At 45.8% G+C, this 12998-nt stretch overlaps 1 long non-coding RNA gene across 2 annotated transcripts in view; it reads left to right on the top strand.

The window, feature by feature from the left end:
* LOC102152875 overlaps positions 1 to 12998 on the top strand; it is an 85657-nt gene that overhangs the window by 9383 nt on the left and 63276 nt on the right. The window lies entirely within an intron of this gene.

Here is a 12998-nt window from a genome sequence, read left to right as displayed (position 1 = left end):
ACATTTTGTTTATCCATTCATCCATCAGTAGATGCTTGGGTTCTTTCCACCTTTTGGTTGTTGGTGAATACTGCTGCTGTGAATGTGGTGTACAAATATCTGTTCTAGGCCCTGTTTTCTTTTTTTCTTTTTTTTTTTTAAGGCCCTGTTTTCAATTTGGTTATATATCTAGAAGCTTCGTCAGATTTTGAAGGCATTACTTTTCTGTCTCTCAGCTTTCAGTATTGCAATTGGGAAGTCCTGAGTCATTCTGAATACTGATTCTGTGCATATGACCTACTTTTTCTTCTGTAGAAAGTTCTAGAATCTCCTCTCATCCTTAGTGGACTGGAGTTCCTTGATGGAACGCCTTGAGAAGGGTCCCTTTTTGCCATTTTGCTGGGAGTTCTGGTTGTTGAGTGGGGCATGAAAGCCCAGGGGCAGGTTTCCCTATTAGTACTGTGAGCGCTGTGCCTCTCTGGCAGTGTTCCAGGAGCTGGGTGGAGCAAGAGGGCTGAGGTTCTGGACATCCTCAACAGTTAATATGTGGACTTTTGTATAATCCCTCTGTTGCTGGTACCTTCTCCATCTTCTGTGCCCTCTGTCCACCTGTCCAGGGACCTTCTTTACTCTTTCCTAAAAAAACATTTCTGATCTGCCAGAGTCTGTCCTCCATGAGGGGACAAGGTGGGTAATGTAGGGAGGAGATCTAGGTGTCTACTCTTTGGAGTTTTTGAGCCGTTTCTTAAACCCTCTTCTACCAGTTTTTCCTACCACTAATTTCTGAGCCTTTTGAGGATTCTTCGGTATAAATCAGGCGAAACTGTCAGTTTTTCATATTGCCTGCGTGGTGTTGCCGTCTGATAGTACTTGTCCGTTTCTTTCCAGCCTCAAAAATTTCGCTGTGGGTTCCCTCTTCTCTTCTCCATTTTCTTCTGGGTTTTTGCATTTTGAAAGTAGAGTTTTAAAAGGAGTCATGTTACATACTTGACATAAATCCACCTGCTTCAACCTTATTTTTTTCTCATGTGGCTTCCCAGTGGTGCCATCTCCCTGGGTCAACTAGTCTACCTTTCTCCCTTTGGTTGGAGGTGTTCCCTTTATCCCTGTACCAAATCCCTGATCCATTTATCTGTGTGTCCTATTACTGAACTTTGTCTTCCACTTCAACAGATGTTTCTTGAGCACATTCTGTGTGCCAGGTTCTCATCTAGGCAATGGGAATAAAAAGCAGTATATTAAGCAAAACCCTCACCACAGGGAGATTACACTCAAATGAAGGGAAACAGGCCATAGGCAGGTGATGTCAGAAGATAAATGCTTCTGAGATAAATGCTCAGAAGAAAAATAAATCAGAGTACTGGCATAGAAAAAAAAAAAAAAAGAGTACTGGCATAGGGAGTGAGAGGTTGAGCTGCTGTGGATAAGTTGGTTAGAGGAATGCCACCTCAGGAGGTGACATGGACTAGAAATCTTCAGTGAATTAGAGACTCCAGCCATGGGTGGATCTTTAGAGGGCTATTGCGGGCAGGGGACATATCAAGAGCAGAGACCCTGAGACAGAAATGAGCTTTGGGGAACAGCAAGAGCAGTGTGGATTGTTGAATTGTCTACCTTTCCCTTCAAAACCTTTCAGTTTTTACCTTATATATTTTGGTGCTCTTTTGTCAGGTACAGATACATTTAAAATGTTTCTATCTTTCTGATGGATTGACCCTTTTGTCCCTATACAGTGTTTCTCTTTATTTCGAGTATTCTTTTTTTAAGATTTTAAAAATTTATTTATCCATGACAGACACAGAGAGGGAGGCAGAGAGAGAAGCAGGCTCCTCGCAGGGAGCCCGATGCAGGACTCCATCCCGGGTCTCCAGGATCACACCCCAGGCTGGAGGTGGCACTTAAGCCGCTGAGCCACCAGGGCTGCCCCTATTTCAAGTATTTTAAACCCAGACAGACTGACTCCTAAATCCACATACTTACTAATCTCACGCCAGCTGCCCTGCCTCTCCAGGTGTGTCCCCAGATGTTCCTCCAGCGTCTGTTTTCTCAGTCATTTCAGACTCACTCAGGTGTTCTGTGTCAGCTGGATCTTCCTACCCAGGGGGTCTTTCTTTTTTTTTTAACAGTTTTTTTTTTTTTTAAGATTTTTTTTTTAAGATTTTATTTATTTATTCATGAGAGAGACAGAGAGAGAGAGAGAGAGACACGCAGAGACACAGACAGGGAGAAGCAGGCTCCATGCAGGGAGCCCGACGTGGGACTCGATCCCAGGTCTCCAGGATCATACCTTGGGCTGCAGGCGGTGCTAAACTGCTGCACCACTGGGGCTGCCTACCCAGGGTCTTGATAAGACCAGCTGGAATTCTGTTCTCTACTCCAGGGAAGTCCCCTCCAGCCCTTCCCAGGATACCTGTAGATTGCTAGACGTGGCTGTTTGGCACTATGTTGGGCTCTGGGGCCTGCTGGCCTACAAGCATGGCCTGGTTCTGTGTGGTCTCCACATTTCAGTCCCTTTCCCCTTGACCTCTCTCAGGGTCTCCCCTCAACCTTCCCACCCCTCAGCAAGCCATGCTAACACATGTGGAGTAAGTCATTTGCAGTCAGAGGGTAAGAGGGAAGGTGTACTTGACACAAACACAGGACTCCGATTTCCACGTTCCCCATCCTTGGACATCTTCCAGTGCCCTGGCTACTGGAAGATTTGTCATGGCCCAGCAGTACCCAACCCTCTACCACCTGCTCCTGGCTCTGGTCTCCTCCTTCCCTCTCTCCTCACCCCTTTCTTCTCTGAGCACGATCAGATTCTCCCTCTGCCTTTTGTAGAGCCATTTAATGGCTGCTTTAGTTGTCTTTGTTTTTTTGACTTCTCAAGGGTCAGGCATGTGGTCTGCTTTGGTCCAACCCATCAAGAGATTTCCCTAAACCCAGACTAACTTCAGAGTTGTGTGGGGCAGCAGTCAGAGAGAGAAGCATGAGAGAACTTCCCACCTGGCTTTGTGTGCTGGGCTTCTTCTTCTGACTTGCTGCTGTGGCTGGGTGAAATGTTGGCATTTCCTGGACATTTTGATTATTTGAGGGAACAGAATATTTGAAACCAGGACTTTCTAGAAGAGTCTCAGAGATCTGTGATGATGAGTGAATCATTGAACTGAGGCCTAAGGAGAGTCTCTACCAAGTGGTAGAGTCAGTTTTCAAGTCCTATCTAGGATGTACCCTGGCCCTGGTGGGCCCTTTCTGAGTGTATTTTGGGTTATTCCCTTCCTCTCCCTGCACCCAGCTTCCTATATGGGAAATGGAAATAACTACCCTATCTCCTTACAAGCCTGCCATGAGAGATAAATGGCAAAAGAGCTTATGCTCTTGCTCTGCCTAATGCTTGGGAAACAGTAAGGGAAAGTTCCATCAAATAAATCTTTACTAGTTACATTTTATGACTTCCTACGGGTTTCTGATCTGTGTTTCACCAATCATGTGTGTGTATGTGTGTGTGTGTTTCATATGGGAAAGACAGGCTTCTGTGCTAAATCAATAGCAAGAGGATACTTAATTTTTGCATGGAATAGCAGGAAGCACCACAGAGAAATCTGTCATTTCTTTGGTAGAGGACAAAGTATATGTCCATACAAAAACTTGTGCCTGAATGTCCATAGCTGCCTTATTCATAATAGATCCCAAACTGTAAGCTGCCTGGATAGGTATCAGCTGGCGAAAGGAAAAGAAATTGTGTTATACTTGTATGATGGACTACTATCACCAATGAAGGAGAACTACAGATACATGCAATCATACGAATGAATTCCACAAATATGAAAGAAGCCAGACATGGAAGCGTGAATATTGTTATGACTTCTTCCCATAAAACTCTAGAGAAGGAAAAGCAATCTATGAAAAGTAGATCAGGTGGGAAGGTGGGCTGGCCCAGAAACGGGAATGAGCAAAATTTTGCCAACATTGATTGCATTTTTCGTGTAAAGTGGGTAAATTTTATTTAAGAAAAAAAAAAGGGTTGCAAACAAAGCAGCAATAAAGGGAAACGTGCAACAAGTCGTTAAATTTTCTCATACATTTAAGTTGACCAACAGCTCACATAGGCAGTTTAACTATGCTCTTTGTTCATTGGGTTGTAAATTTACTTTCTTGTCATCCCAGATGGAGACATTTTATGGCTCAGCATCTGAATAAACAAAATCCTTTAAGGTCCAAGTACCTTGTGCCCAACAGTTTCCCTTTAGCTGAAGTGAATTCTTTTCTTAAGGGCAGATTTACATCTGACTTCATATTTTTCTCTCTCAAAGGCAAGGAGTGTTTCTGTTCTATTTCTGTGGATCTCTATCCTTAGATCATGGGGAGCTGCTGGAGGGTTTTGGACAGGCCAGTGACATGGTCAGATACACTTGAAAAGAGCAACCTGAAACCACCCTGTGGAGGATGGATCAGAGGCAGGTCAGGGAGAATCAGGAAGGCTAGTTAAGAGGCTGGAATAGGGCAGTTCATGAACCAGTATGCTTAAAATGTATGCATTTTTCTTTTTTTTAGGATTTTATTTATTTATTCATGAGAGACAGAGGCAGAGACATAGGCAGAGGGAGAGCAGGGAGAGCTCCCTGCAGGGAGCCCCATGTGGGAGCCCCATGTGGGACTTGATCCCAAGACTGCAGGACCATGCCCTGAACCAAAGGTAGACGCTTAACCGCTGAGCCAGCCAGGCGTCCCATACTTTAGTTTTATTTTTTTATTTTTATTTTTTATTTATTTATGATAGTCACACAGAGAAAGAGAGAGGCAGAGACATAGGCAGAGGGAGGAGCAGGCTCCATGCACCGGGAGCCCGACTTGGGATTCGATCCCGGGTCTCCAGGATCGCGCCCTGGGCCAAAGGCAGGCACTAAACTGCTGCGCCACCCAGGGATCCCATACTTTAGTTTTAAAATATGAGAACAAAAGACTATCACAGTAGTCCACATGATGTCCAGAGGCCTGAGAAAGGGGTTCCAGGCCAGGCTGGGAACAGTGGACAGTGTAGGGACTTGAGTGGGATTCTGGGTGTAGAACTGACAGGGTTTGAGGAGCGGCTGGGAAATCCAGGAGGCCTTGAGGGGAGGAATGGGGAGCGGGCAGGACAGGAAGGAAATCAGGTCCTTGAGCACTGAAGATGAGCCCTTTGGAGTGGTGGGGGGCAGCCCTGGCTGAGTAAATAAAGTTACCCTGCAGCTCTGGGATTCTGCTAGGATGAGGAGCCAAGAAAAGGCTTTAAAAAAATTTTTTTTAAAAAATTTATTCATTCATGAGAGACACAGAGAGAGAGGCAGAGACACAGGCAGAAGCAGGCTCCCTGGGGCAGCCCCAGTGGCTCAGCGGTTTAGCGTTTAGCCCGCCTTTGGCCAGGGGTGTGATCCTGGAGACCCAGGATTGAGGCCCACGTCGCGCTCCCTGCGTGGAGCCTGCTTCTCCCTCTGCCTGTGTCTCTGCCTCTCTCTCTCTCTCTCTGTCTCTAATAAATAAAAATCTTAAAAAAAAAAAAGAAAGAAAAAAGCAGGCTCCCTGTAGGGAGCCCGATGTGGGACTCGATCCTGGGTCTCCAGGATCACGCCCTGGGCTGAAGGCAGGTGCTAAACCTCTGTGCCACCCAGGCATCTCCAAGAAAAGGCTTTGACCCCATCCTCAAGTGTTATGGCTCCTGGGGGAAGCAGACAGCCTTCTTGGACCAATTGAGGAAGGCATGGAGGGGCCTTGGGGGAGGAAGTAGCCATCCCTTCATGATGGCTCCTTCATACAACCTTCTTACCAGTTTTTCTCTTCTCCCAGGCCCATCTGAGGAGGCCATTAGTAACCAAGTGACAAGGGTCTGACCCATCTGGGTGTGAATTGTGGTTCCAAAGTTCCCTAGCAGTGTGACCCTGGGCAGGTTGCTTAATCATTTGAGCCTCAATTTCTTCACTTGTAAAATGAAGATAATGTGCTCTTCGTCCTCTTTCCCCCTCCTAAAAATGTATTTTGTGTTTTCTCCTGCTGCAGTGTAATGTGCCCATGTTGTGCATGGAAGGAGATGTTGCAGAGTATGACTCTTGGGCCCCTCATGGCGAAGAATCCCTTTATTTAAGCTCCTCAGGGCTCAGTGGGCCTGGGGCTGCTGGTCCCTTGAACGGCTTAGTAAGAGAGGAACTTGGCAGGTTTACAGGCAGCTGGCATCACAGAATGCCGCTTGGGCTGGGAATTGACCTCTGTCCCCAATTTTCTGGGTGACCTTGGGCGACCCCTAGTGGGATGTGTGACGACACGCAGCATCTTAGCAAGGATGGGTTTTGCAGCTTTGTACCGGATTTTGCTGATATATTTACTTTTGCCATGGGTACCAGTAGCATTTCCTCCAGTACATCTTTCCATTGTGGCTTGCTTTTATTCACTTGGATGCAGTGCTCGAATTCTCTTTTACACCATTGTATGTATGGAATGGGGTTTTGTTTAGCAGCAAATCCAATATATTTTGTCACTTATAGTGTATCACTATTCGTTGATGTCATTTTTTTCTTAGCTTTGGGACTTCTTTTCATTCCAGAGCTTGTGAACTCCTTCTAGAATCCTCTGGACTGTGTTTATGTAACCAAAGTGTTTTTCTCTATAGAACCAATTTCAGGGCACATTAAATATATATATTTTAAATTTCATTTTATTTATTTATTTTTTTAAAGATTTATTTATTTATTTATGATAGACATAGAGAGAGAGGCAGAGACACAGGAGGAGGGAGAAGCAGGCTCCATGCTGGGAGCCTGATGTGGGACTTGATCCCAGGACTCCGATGTGGGACTTGATCCCAGGACTCCAGGATCACGCCCTGGGTCAAAGGCAGGTGCCAAACCGCTGAGCCACCCATGGATCCCCTTAAATTTTATTTTATGTAATAACTTTAAAAAATAGCACTTTCTCTGTACTGGGCACTGTCCTATGTACTTTATAAACTTCTTTAATCCTCATAACAACTCTTTGAGGTGTGAGTTATCTCCCTTTTTTTAAGGTTTTATTTATTTATTTGAAATAGAAAGTGAGGGATCTCTGGGTGGCTCAGTGGTTTAGCGCCTGCCTTCAGGCCAGGGTGTGATCCTGGAGTCTCTGGATCGAGTCCCATGTCAGGCTCCCCGCATGGAGCCTGCTTCACCCTCTGCCTGCCTGACTGCCTCTCTCTCTCTCTCTAGCTCTCATGAATAAATAATTAGAAAAAAAAAAAAAAAGAAATAGAAAGTGAGAGAGAGCACAAGCAGGGGGTACAGGGAGAGGGAGAAGCAGACTTTCTGCTGAGCAGGGAGCATGATGTGGGGGGCTGGATCTCAGGACCCTGAGATCATGACCTGAGCCGAAGGCAGACACTCAACTGATTGAGTCACCCAGGTACCCTATCTCCATTTTTAAAAAATATTTTATTTATTTATTTGAGAAGAGAGCATGCAAGCACAAGCAGGGGGAGGGGCAGAGGGAGAGGAAAAAGCAGACTCCCCACTGAGCAGGGAGCCGGAGCTAGGGCTGGATCCTAGGACCCTGGGATCATGACTTGAGCAGAAGGCAGATGCTTGACTGACTGAGCCACCCAGGTACCTCAGTGAGTTATCTCCATTTTATGGCTGAGAAACTGAGCCTCAGAGAGGTTCAATAACATGCTTAAGTTCATATAGCTAATAAATGGCAGAACCAGACTGCAATCTAATTTTGTTCTCCTAACTATTCCATTGTGTTACCTCTGGCCTCAAATTATTTTCCCAGATAATGTAAAGTTTGGATGCCTCATCTGTACTTGTGTATCTTACAAGCCAAGAAGCAGGTTACATTCAGCTACTAGTACCATATCTTAACCTTAGGCCTGAGCCCCAGTTCCTCTTCAAGGTGACCTTGGGCCCCCAGAATATTGTTTGTAGAAGTGGGAGGGGCATGAAAAGAATTACACGAATTAATTAATTAATTAACTTACTTTTAAAAGATTTATTTATTTTAGAGAGACTATGTGTATATGCAAGCCAGGAGAGGGGCAGAGGGAGATGGAGGAGAAGAGACGCAGACTCCCCGCTGAGGGCAGAGCCTGTTGAGGGGATGGTCTCACCACCTTGAGATCACGACCTGAGCTGAAATGAAGAGTCGGCCACTCAACCAACTGAGCCACCCAGGCACCCCGTATGAATTATTTTAATGTTTGATTTATATACATTTCTTTCCTCAGATTTATTTCAATGCATAAAGAAGGTCCTGGGGGCCCCTGGGTGGCTCAGTTGATTGAGTGGCCGACTCTTGATTTTGGCTCAGGTCATGGTGGCAGGGTCATGAGATTGAGCCCCATCAGGCTCTGCACTGGGTGTGGAGTTGGCTTGGGTTTCTCTCCCTCCCTCTACTGCCCACCCCCCTTGCTCTTTCTCTCTCTCTAAAAAATAAAAAAAAAAATTAGGAAGGACCTTCTTTATTAAAAATCATATGCCTAGGGATCCCTGGGTGGCTCAGCGGTTTAGCACCGCCTTCAGCCCAGGGCATGAATCTGGAGTCCCGGGATCAAGTCCCATATCAGGCTCCATGGAGCCTGCTTCTCCCTCTGCCTATGTCTCTGCCTCTCTCTCTCTGTCTCTCATGAATAAATAAAATCTTTAAAAAAGTCATATGCTTATATATATTTATATATATGTATTTATTTTTTAAAGGGATACCCAGTTTATATATATTTAGTAATAAAGATTATCCCTCCTCCCCCACAACCCACACTACAGGTTTTGATACACAGTGGGCCTTCTGAAAGTGTTCTGAGGATGAAGACAGATCAAGCTCCAGGGAAAGTCTATCTTACCCCTTCTGAGAAGTTAATTTCTAGCCAGGGGAGAGATGCTGGTGATTTCTACAAGTTTATAGAGTTAGGTCTAATAGGTGATTATGTAAAGTAACTGCCAACTTCACAATGACCGATGAAGCTGGTTCTACTGTTTGCCTTTTTTGGCAGATGTGGCGGAAATGGAGACCAGTAGTCTGCCCAAGTGACTCGGCGGATGTGTGTGGCTGTGAGGCAGGGGTGGGATGGGTGGAAAGTTCTTCCGAGTGATGTCCTTTTTGGTTGCCACTGCAGTCATTGCTCTGGCTACTGCTGCCCACCACGAGTGCCAGCTCTGCAGAAAGGACTGTTGAGCCTAGGTGCCCAAGAACCAGCCAGAGGCTCTTGAGGGCTCCAGGGACCTGGGCTGCTGGTGCCTAGAGGTGGGATCCTAACATCTTAGAACTGAGAGGACCTTGCAGGTTCAAGAGGCTGCTGGCATCCAGAAGGCAGACGAGGCTGGGCATTCTAGCCTCACCTTAATTTGGGCTAAATTGGCTAGGTGACCTTGTGCTTGCCACTGCCCATCGGGGGCCTGATGTGGAACTTGATCCCAGATCCCGGAATCACGCCCTGGGCTGAAGGCAGATGCTCAACCACTGAGCCACCGAGGCATCCCTAGTCTTTCCATTTAATGTATGAGGACCTTGAGGTCCAGGGAGGGACTGGGATTTTCCCATATAATTTTACAGCCCGAGGAATTCTTAAAAAGATCTCTTTTTTGGTCAATGGCATGGTAAGTACAGAGGCCCTGGAATCAGATTGCCTGGCATATAGTAATTGCTCATTAAATGTGGGCCATTGTTTTATTGAGCAATATCCTTTATAGTGATCAAGTGTGGATCTTTCTCTTACTGGTTGTATGACCTTGCCCTGAGCAGGTCATTTAACCTTTTCCTGCCTCAGTTTCCTTAGGTCTGAATTAGGTTAATAACAACCTCTCTTTATGGGGGAGGATAAAACGTGATTATCTATGTATAATACACTTGGCACGTAGCCCATAGTAAGTGCCCAGTAAACCCAAAAGTCTGTCCCTGCTGGTTCCCACAGCCCTTTAGAGTCCTGTCCAAATTCCCCAAGGCCCTAGAGGGCTCTCAAGGCATCACTTTGTCACTGCCTACTTCTCATCTCCCACCAGTCTTGGCCTCACCACTCCATTTCATGCCAACTTCATGTCCACAGGGTGCTTTTTGTTTGTTTTTTAACCCTTGTTATTTCTGATTTCAGCTTAGATGTCACCTCAACAGGAAGGTTGGCCCTGACCCCTCAGGCCTGGTCTCCCACCCTTCCTGACTCATGTGTTTCAGTTTGCCACATCACACTTGACCAAGTTTGTAATGACTGGTTTTGTCCTTCCTTGCTCCATGGCGAACTGCCTTCTTCACTGTGGGACTCCCCAAATCCCCTGTAACAGGCTTGGAATAGATGATTCATGGTACTGGGCACCCAGTCTCCTGTCCTATCTCCTCACCTACATCCACATTGCTCTCCCGTGGGCCAATGTGATCAAGCTCTGTCCCACTTCAGACCCCTCCAAAGACTCCTTGGTGCTCTGGAGTCGGCCACAAGGAGGGAAAACCAGACGGTCTGTCACCTGACGTTGAAGGTGCTTCAGATCTGGCTCTAATCTTCCTCCCTGCTTCATCACACACACCAGTACTGAGGCTCTGAACAAAGTCCCAGCGCCTGTTTGGCTTTCTTTTCTCATCACTTGAGGTGACCAGGGGTGCTTCTGAACATCAGGTAAACCTCAGCCATTTATCGTCCACCCTCTGACTGTAAGCCAGCCTGTCCTGGTGGATATTGAGCTGTCAGGCAAGGAGCTGTTCATCTTAGAGCCTCTTTCCTGTAAGTATCACTCTGTTTCTCTTTTCCCAACCTTGTGGCCCCCACCTCCTCCTTTTCCTCCTTTGTCCCCATCAGGACCCATACCATTTTGACACACTGCCATCATCTGTGTGTTTCTGGCCTCTGCTTCCGTGCCCCTCACCCACTACACTAGATCAACTCTAAAATGTTTTCTCTGGGGATCCCCGGGTGGCGCAGCAGTTTAGCGCCTGCCTTTGGCTCAGGGCGCGATCCTGGAGACCCAGGATCGAATCCCACGTCGGGCTCCCGGTGCATGGAGCCTGCTTCTCCCTCTGCCTATGTCTCTGCCTCTCTCTCTCTGTGTGTGTAACTATCATAAATAATTAAAAATTTTAAAAAATGAAAAAAAAATAAAATGTTTTCTCTGGCTCTTTGAATAATGTAGGAACAGTCCCTTGAACAATCCTATGCTGGTTTTAAAATCCTTTGCACATTCTAATATAATATAATTCTAATAAGGGATGCCTGGCTCGCTCTGTCAGTGGAGCACGTGACTCTTGATCTCAGGGTTATGAGTTCAAACCCACATTGGATGTAGAATTACTTAAAAAAAACAACATTGTAAGAAAATATTGCATTTTAGAGCTCTCATTCTGTCCCCCCACCACACACATGATTTGTTTTTAATATCTATCCATGTTGGTGCCTGAACATTCGATTCATTGTGTCAGAGAGCTGCCTGGTATTCCACAGCATACATCCACCACATTTCACTTCATTCTCCTCGTGACAGACACGTTGGTTCCCCCCAATGCCCTGCTGTCATCAAGACCACTTCAGGGAACATCTTGTCCTGCTCCTTCTGGGTCTCAGCACAAACCTCTTAGTGGAGTGGCCAAGCCTTAAGGGGTTTACTTGTTCCTAGGTATCGTTGGGCAGCCTCCTGCATGAGTGCCCCAATCTGCCCTGCACCACCCAGTATAGACAGAGTCCCTTGTTTCTCCATCTTTGCCGGTATTTGGTATCCTCTTTCTCACTGATGTTTGGCAGTCTGATGAGTATAGTGTCTTATTTCTGATTTCTTTCTGAACACCGATGAGATCGTTCTGTTGTACTTGTTAAAATTTCCCTTTTGTGTATCTCCTATTTATATGCTTTGCCTGTTTGCCTCCAACTTTTTCTTGTAATGTGTTGGGTGTTAATTCCTTGGTTCATTTTAGGGGCCCCTGGGTGGCTTAGCGGGTTAAGCATCTGCCTTTGACTCAGGTCATGATCCCAGGATCCTGGGATTGAGCTCTGAGTCAGGCTTGCTGCGCAGCAAGGAGTCCGCTTCTCTCTCTCCTCTGCCTGCCCTACCCCACCACCCCCTGTTCATGCTCTCTCTTTCCTCTCAAATAAAAAATAAATAAAATCTAAAAAAAAAAAAAAAAAAACCCACACACTTTAATTCCTTGGTTCATTCTAATACAGTAAAAATTCACCCTTAAAAAAATGAGTCTTAATAAACATACATGACTACATAATCACTACCACAGTCATGACACAATGGTTTTGTCACACCGCCCCCCCCAGAATTCTCTCCTGCCCTTCCCTATACAGTCTCTCTTCACACCTCTTTTTTTTTTTTTTAAGATTTTATTTATTTATTCATGAGAGACACACAGAGAGAGAGAGAGGCTGAGACATGGGCAGAGGGAGAAGCAGGCTCCGTGCAGGAAGCCCAACGTGGGACTTGATCCTGGATCCCCAGGATCACACCCTGGGCCAAAGGTGGCGCTAGACCACTGAGCCACCTGGGCTGCCCATCTTTTTTTTTTTTTTTTTTTAATAAAGATTTTATTTATTTATTCATGAGAGACACACACACAGAGACAGGCAGAGACACAGGCAGAGGGAGAAGCAGGCTCCATGCAGGGAGCCTGATGTGGGACTCGATCCGGGAACTCCAGGATCATGCCCTGAGCCAAAGGCAGACGCTCAACTGCTGAGCCACACAGGTGTCCCTCTCTTCCCACCTCTTGCCCCTGGCAGCCACAAAGCTGTTTTCTGTCATATAGTTCTGCCATATTTAGACTGTGCTATAAATGGGATCATATAGTATATAGCCTCTGAATTTGCTTTTTCCTTTTAGCCAGATGCAATTGAGATTTGCCCACGTTGTGTATCAGTAAGCCATTGGTTCTTTCTTATTGATGAAGAGCATATACTGCATTTTGTTTAACCATTTATCATTTGAAAGGTATTTGGATTGTTTCTAGATTTGTAAATTTGTTTCTGATGACCTTGACAGTTTTGAGGAGGTATTTTGTGGAATGCCCTAGAGTCATGTCTCATTTCTCTCTCTCTCTCTCTCTTTTCTTTCTTTCTTTCTTTT

The sequence above is a fragment of the Canis lupus genome, chromosome 24 (assembly GCF_011100685.1).
Source record: "Canis lupus familiaris isolate Mischka breed German Shepherd chromosome 24, alternate assembly UU_Cfam_GSD_1.0, whole genome shotgun sequence".
NCBI lineage: Eukaryota > Metazoa > Chordata > Mammalia > Carnivora > Canidae > Canis > Canis lupus.
Note: the sequence above shows the minus strand (reverse complement) of the source record. Positions and strands in the feature narration are given on the sequence as shown.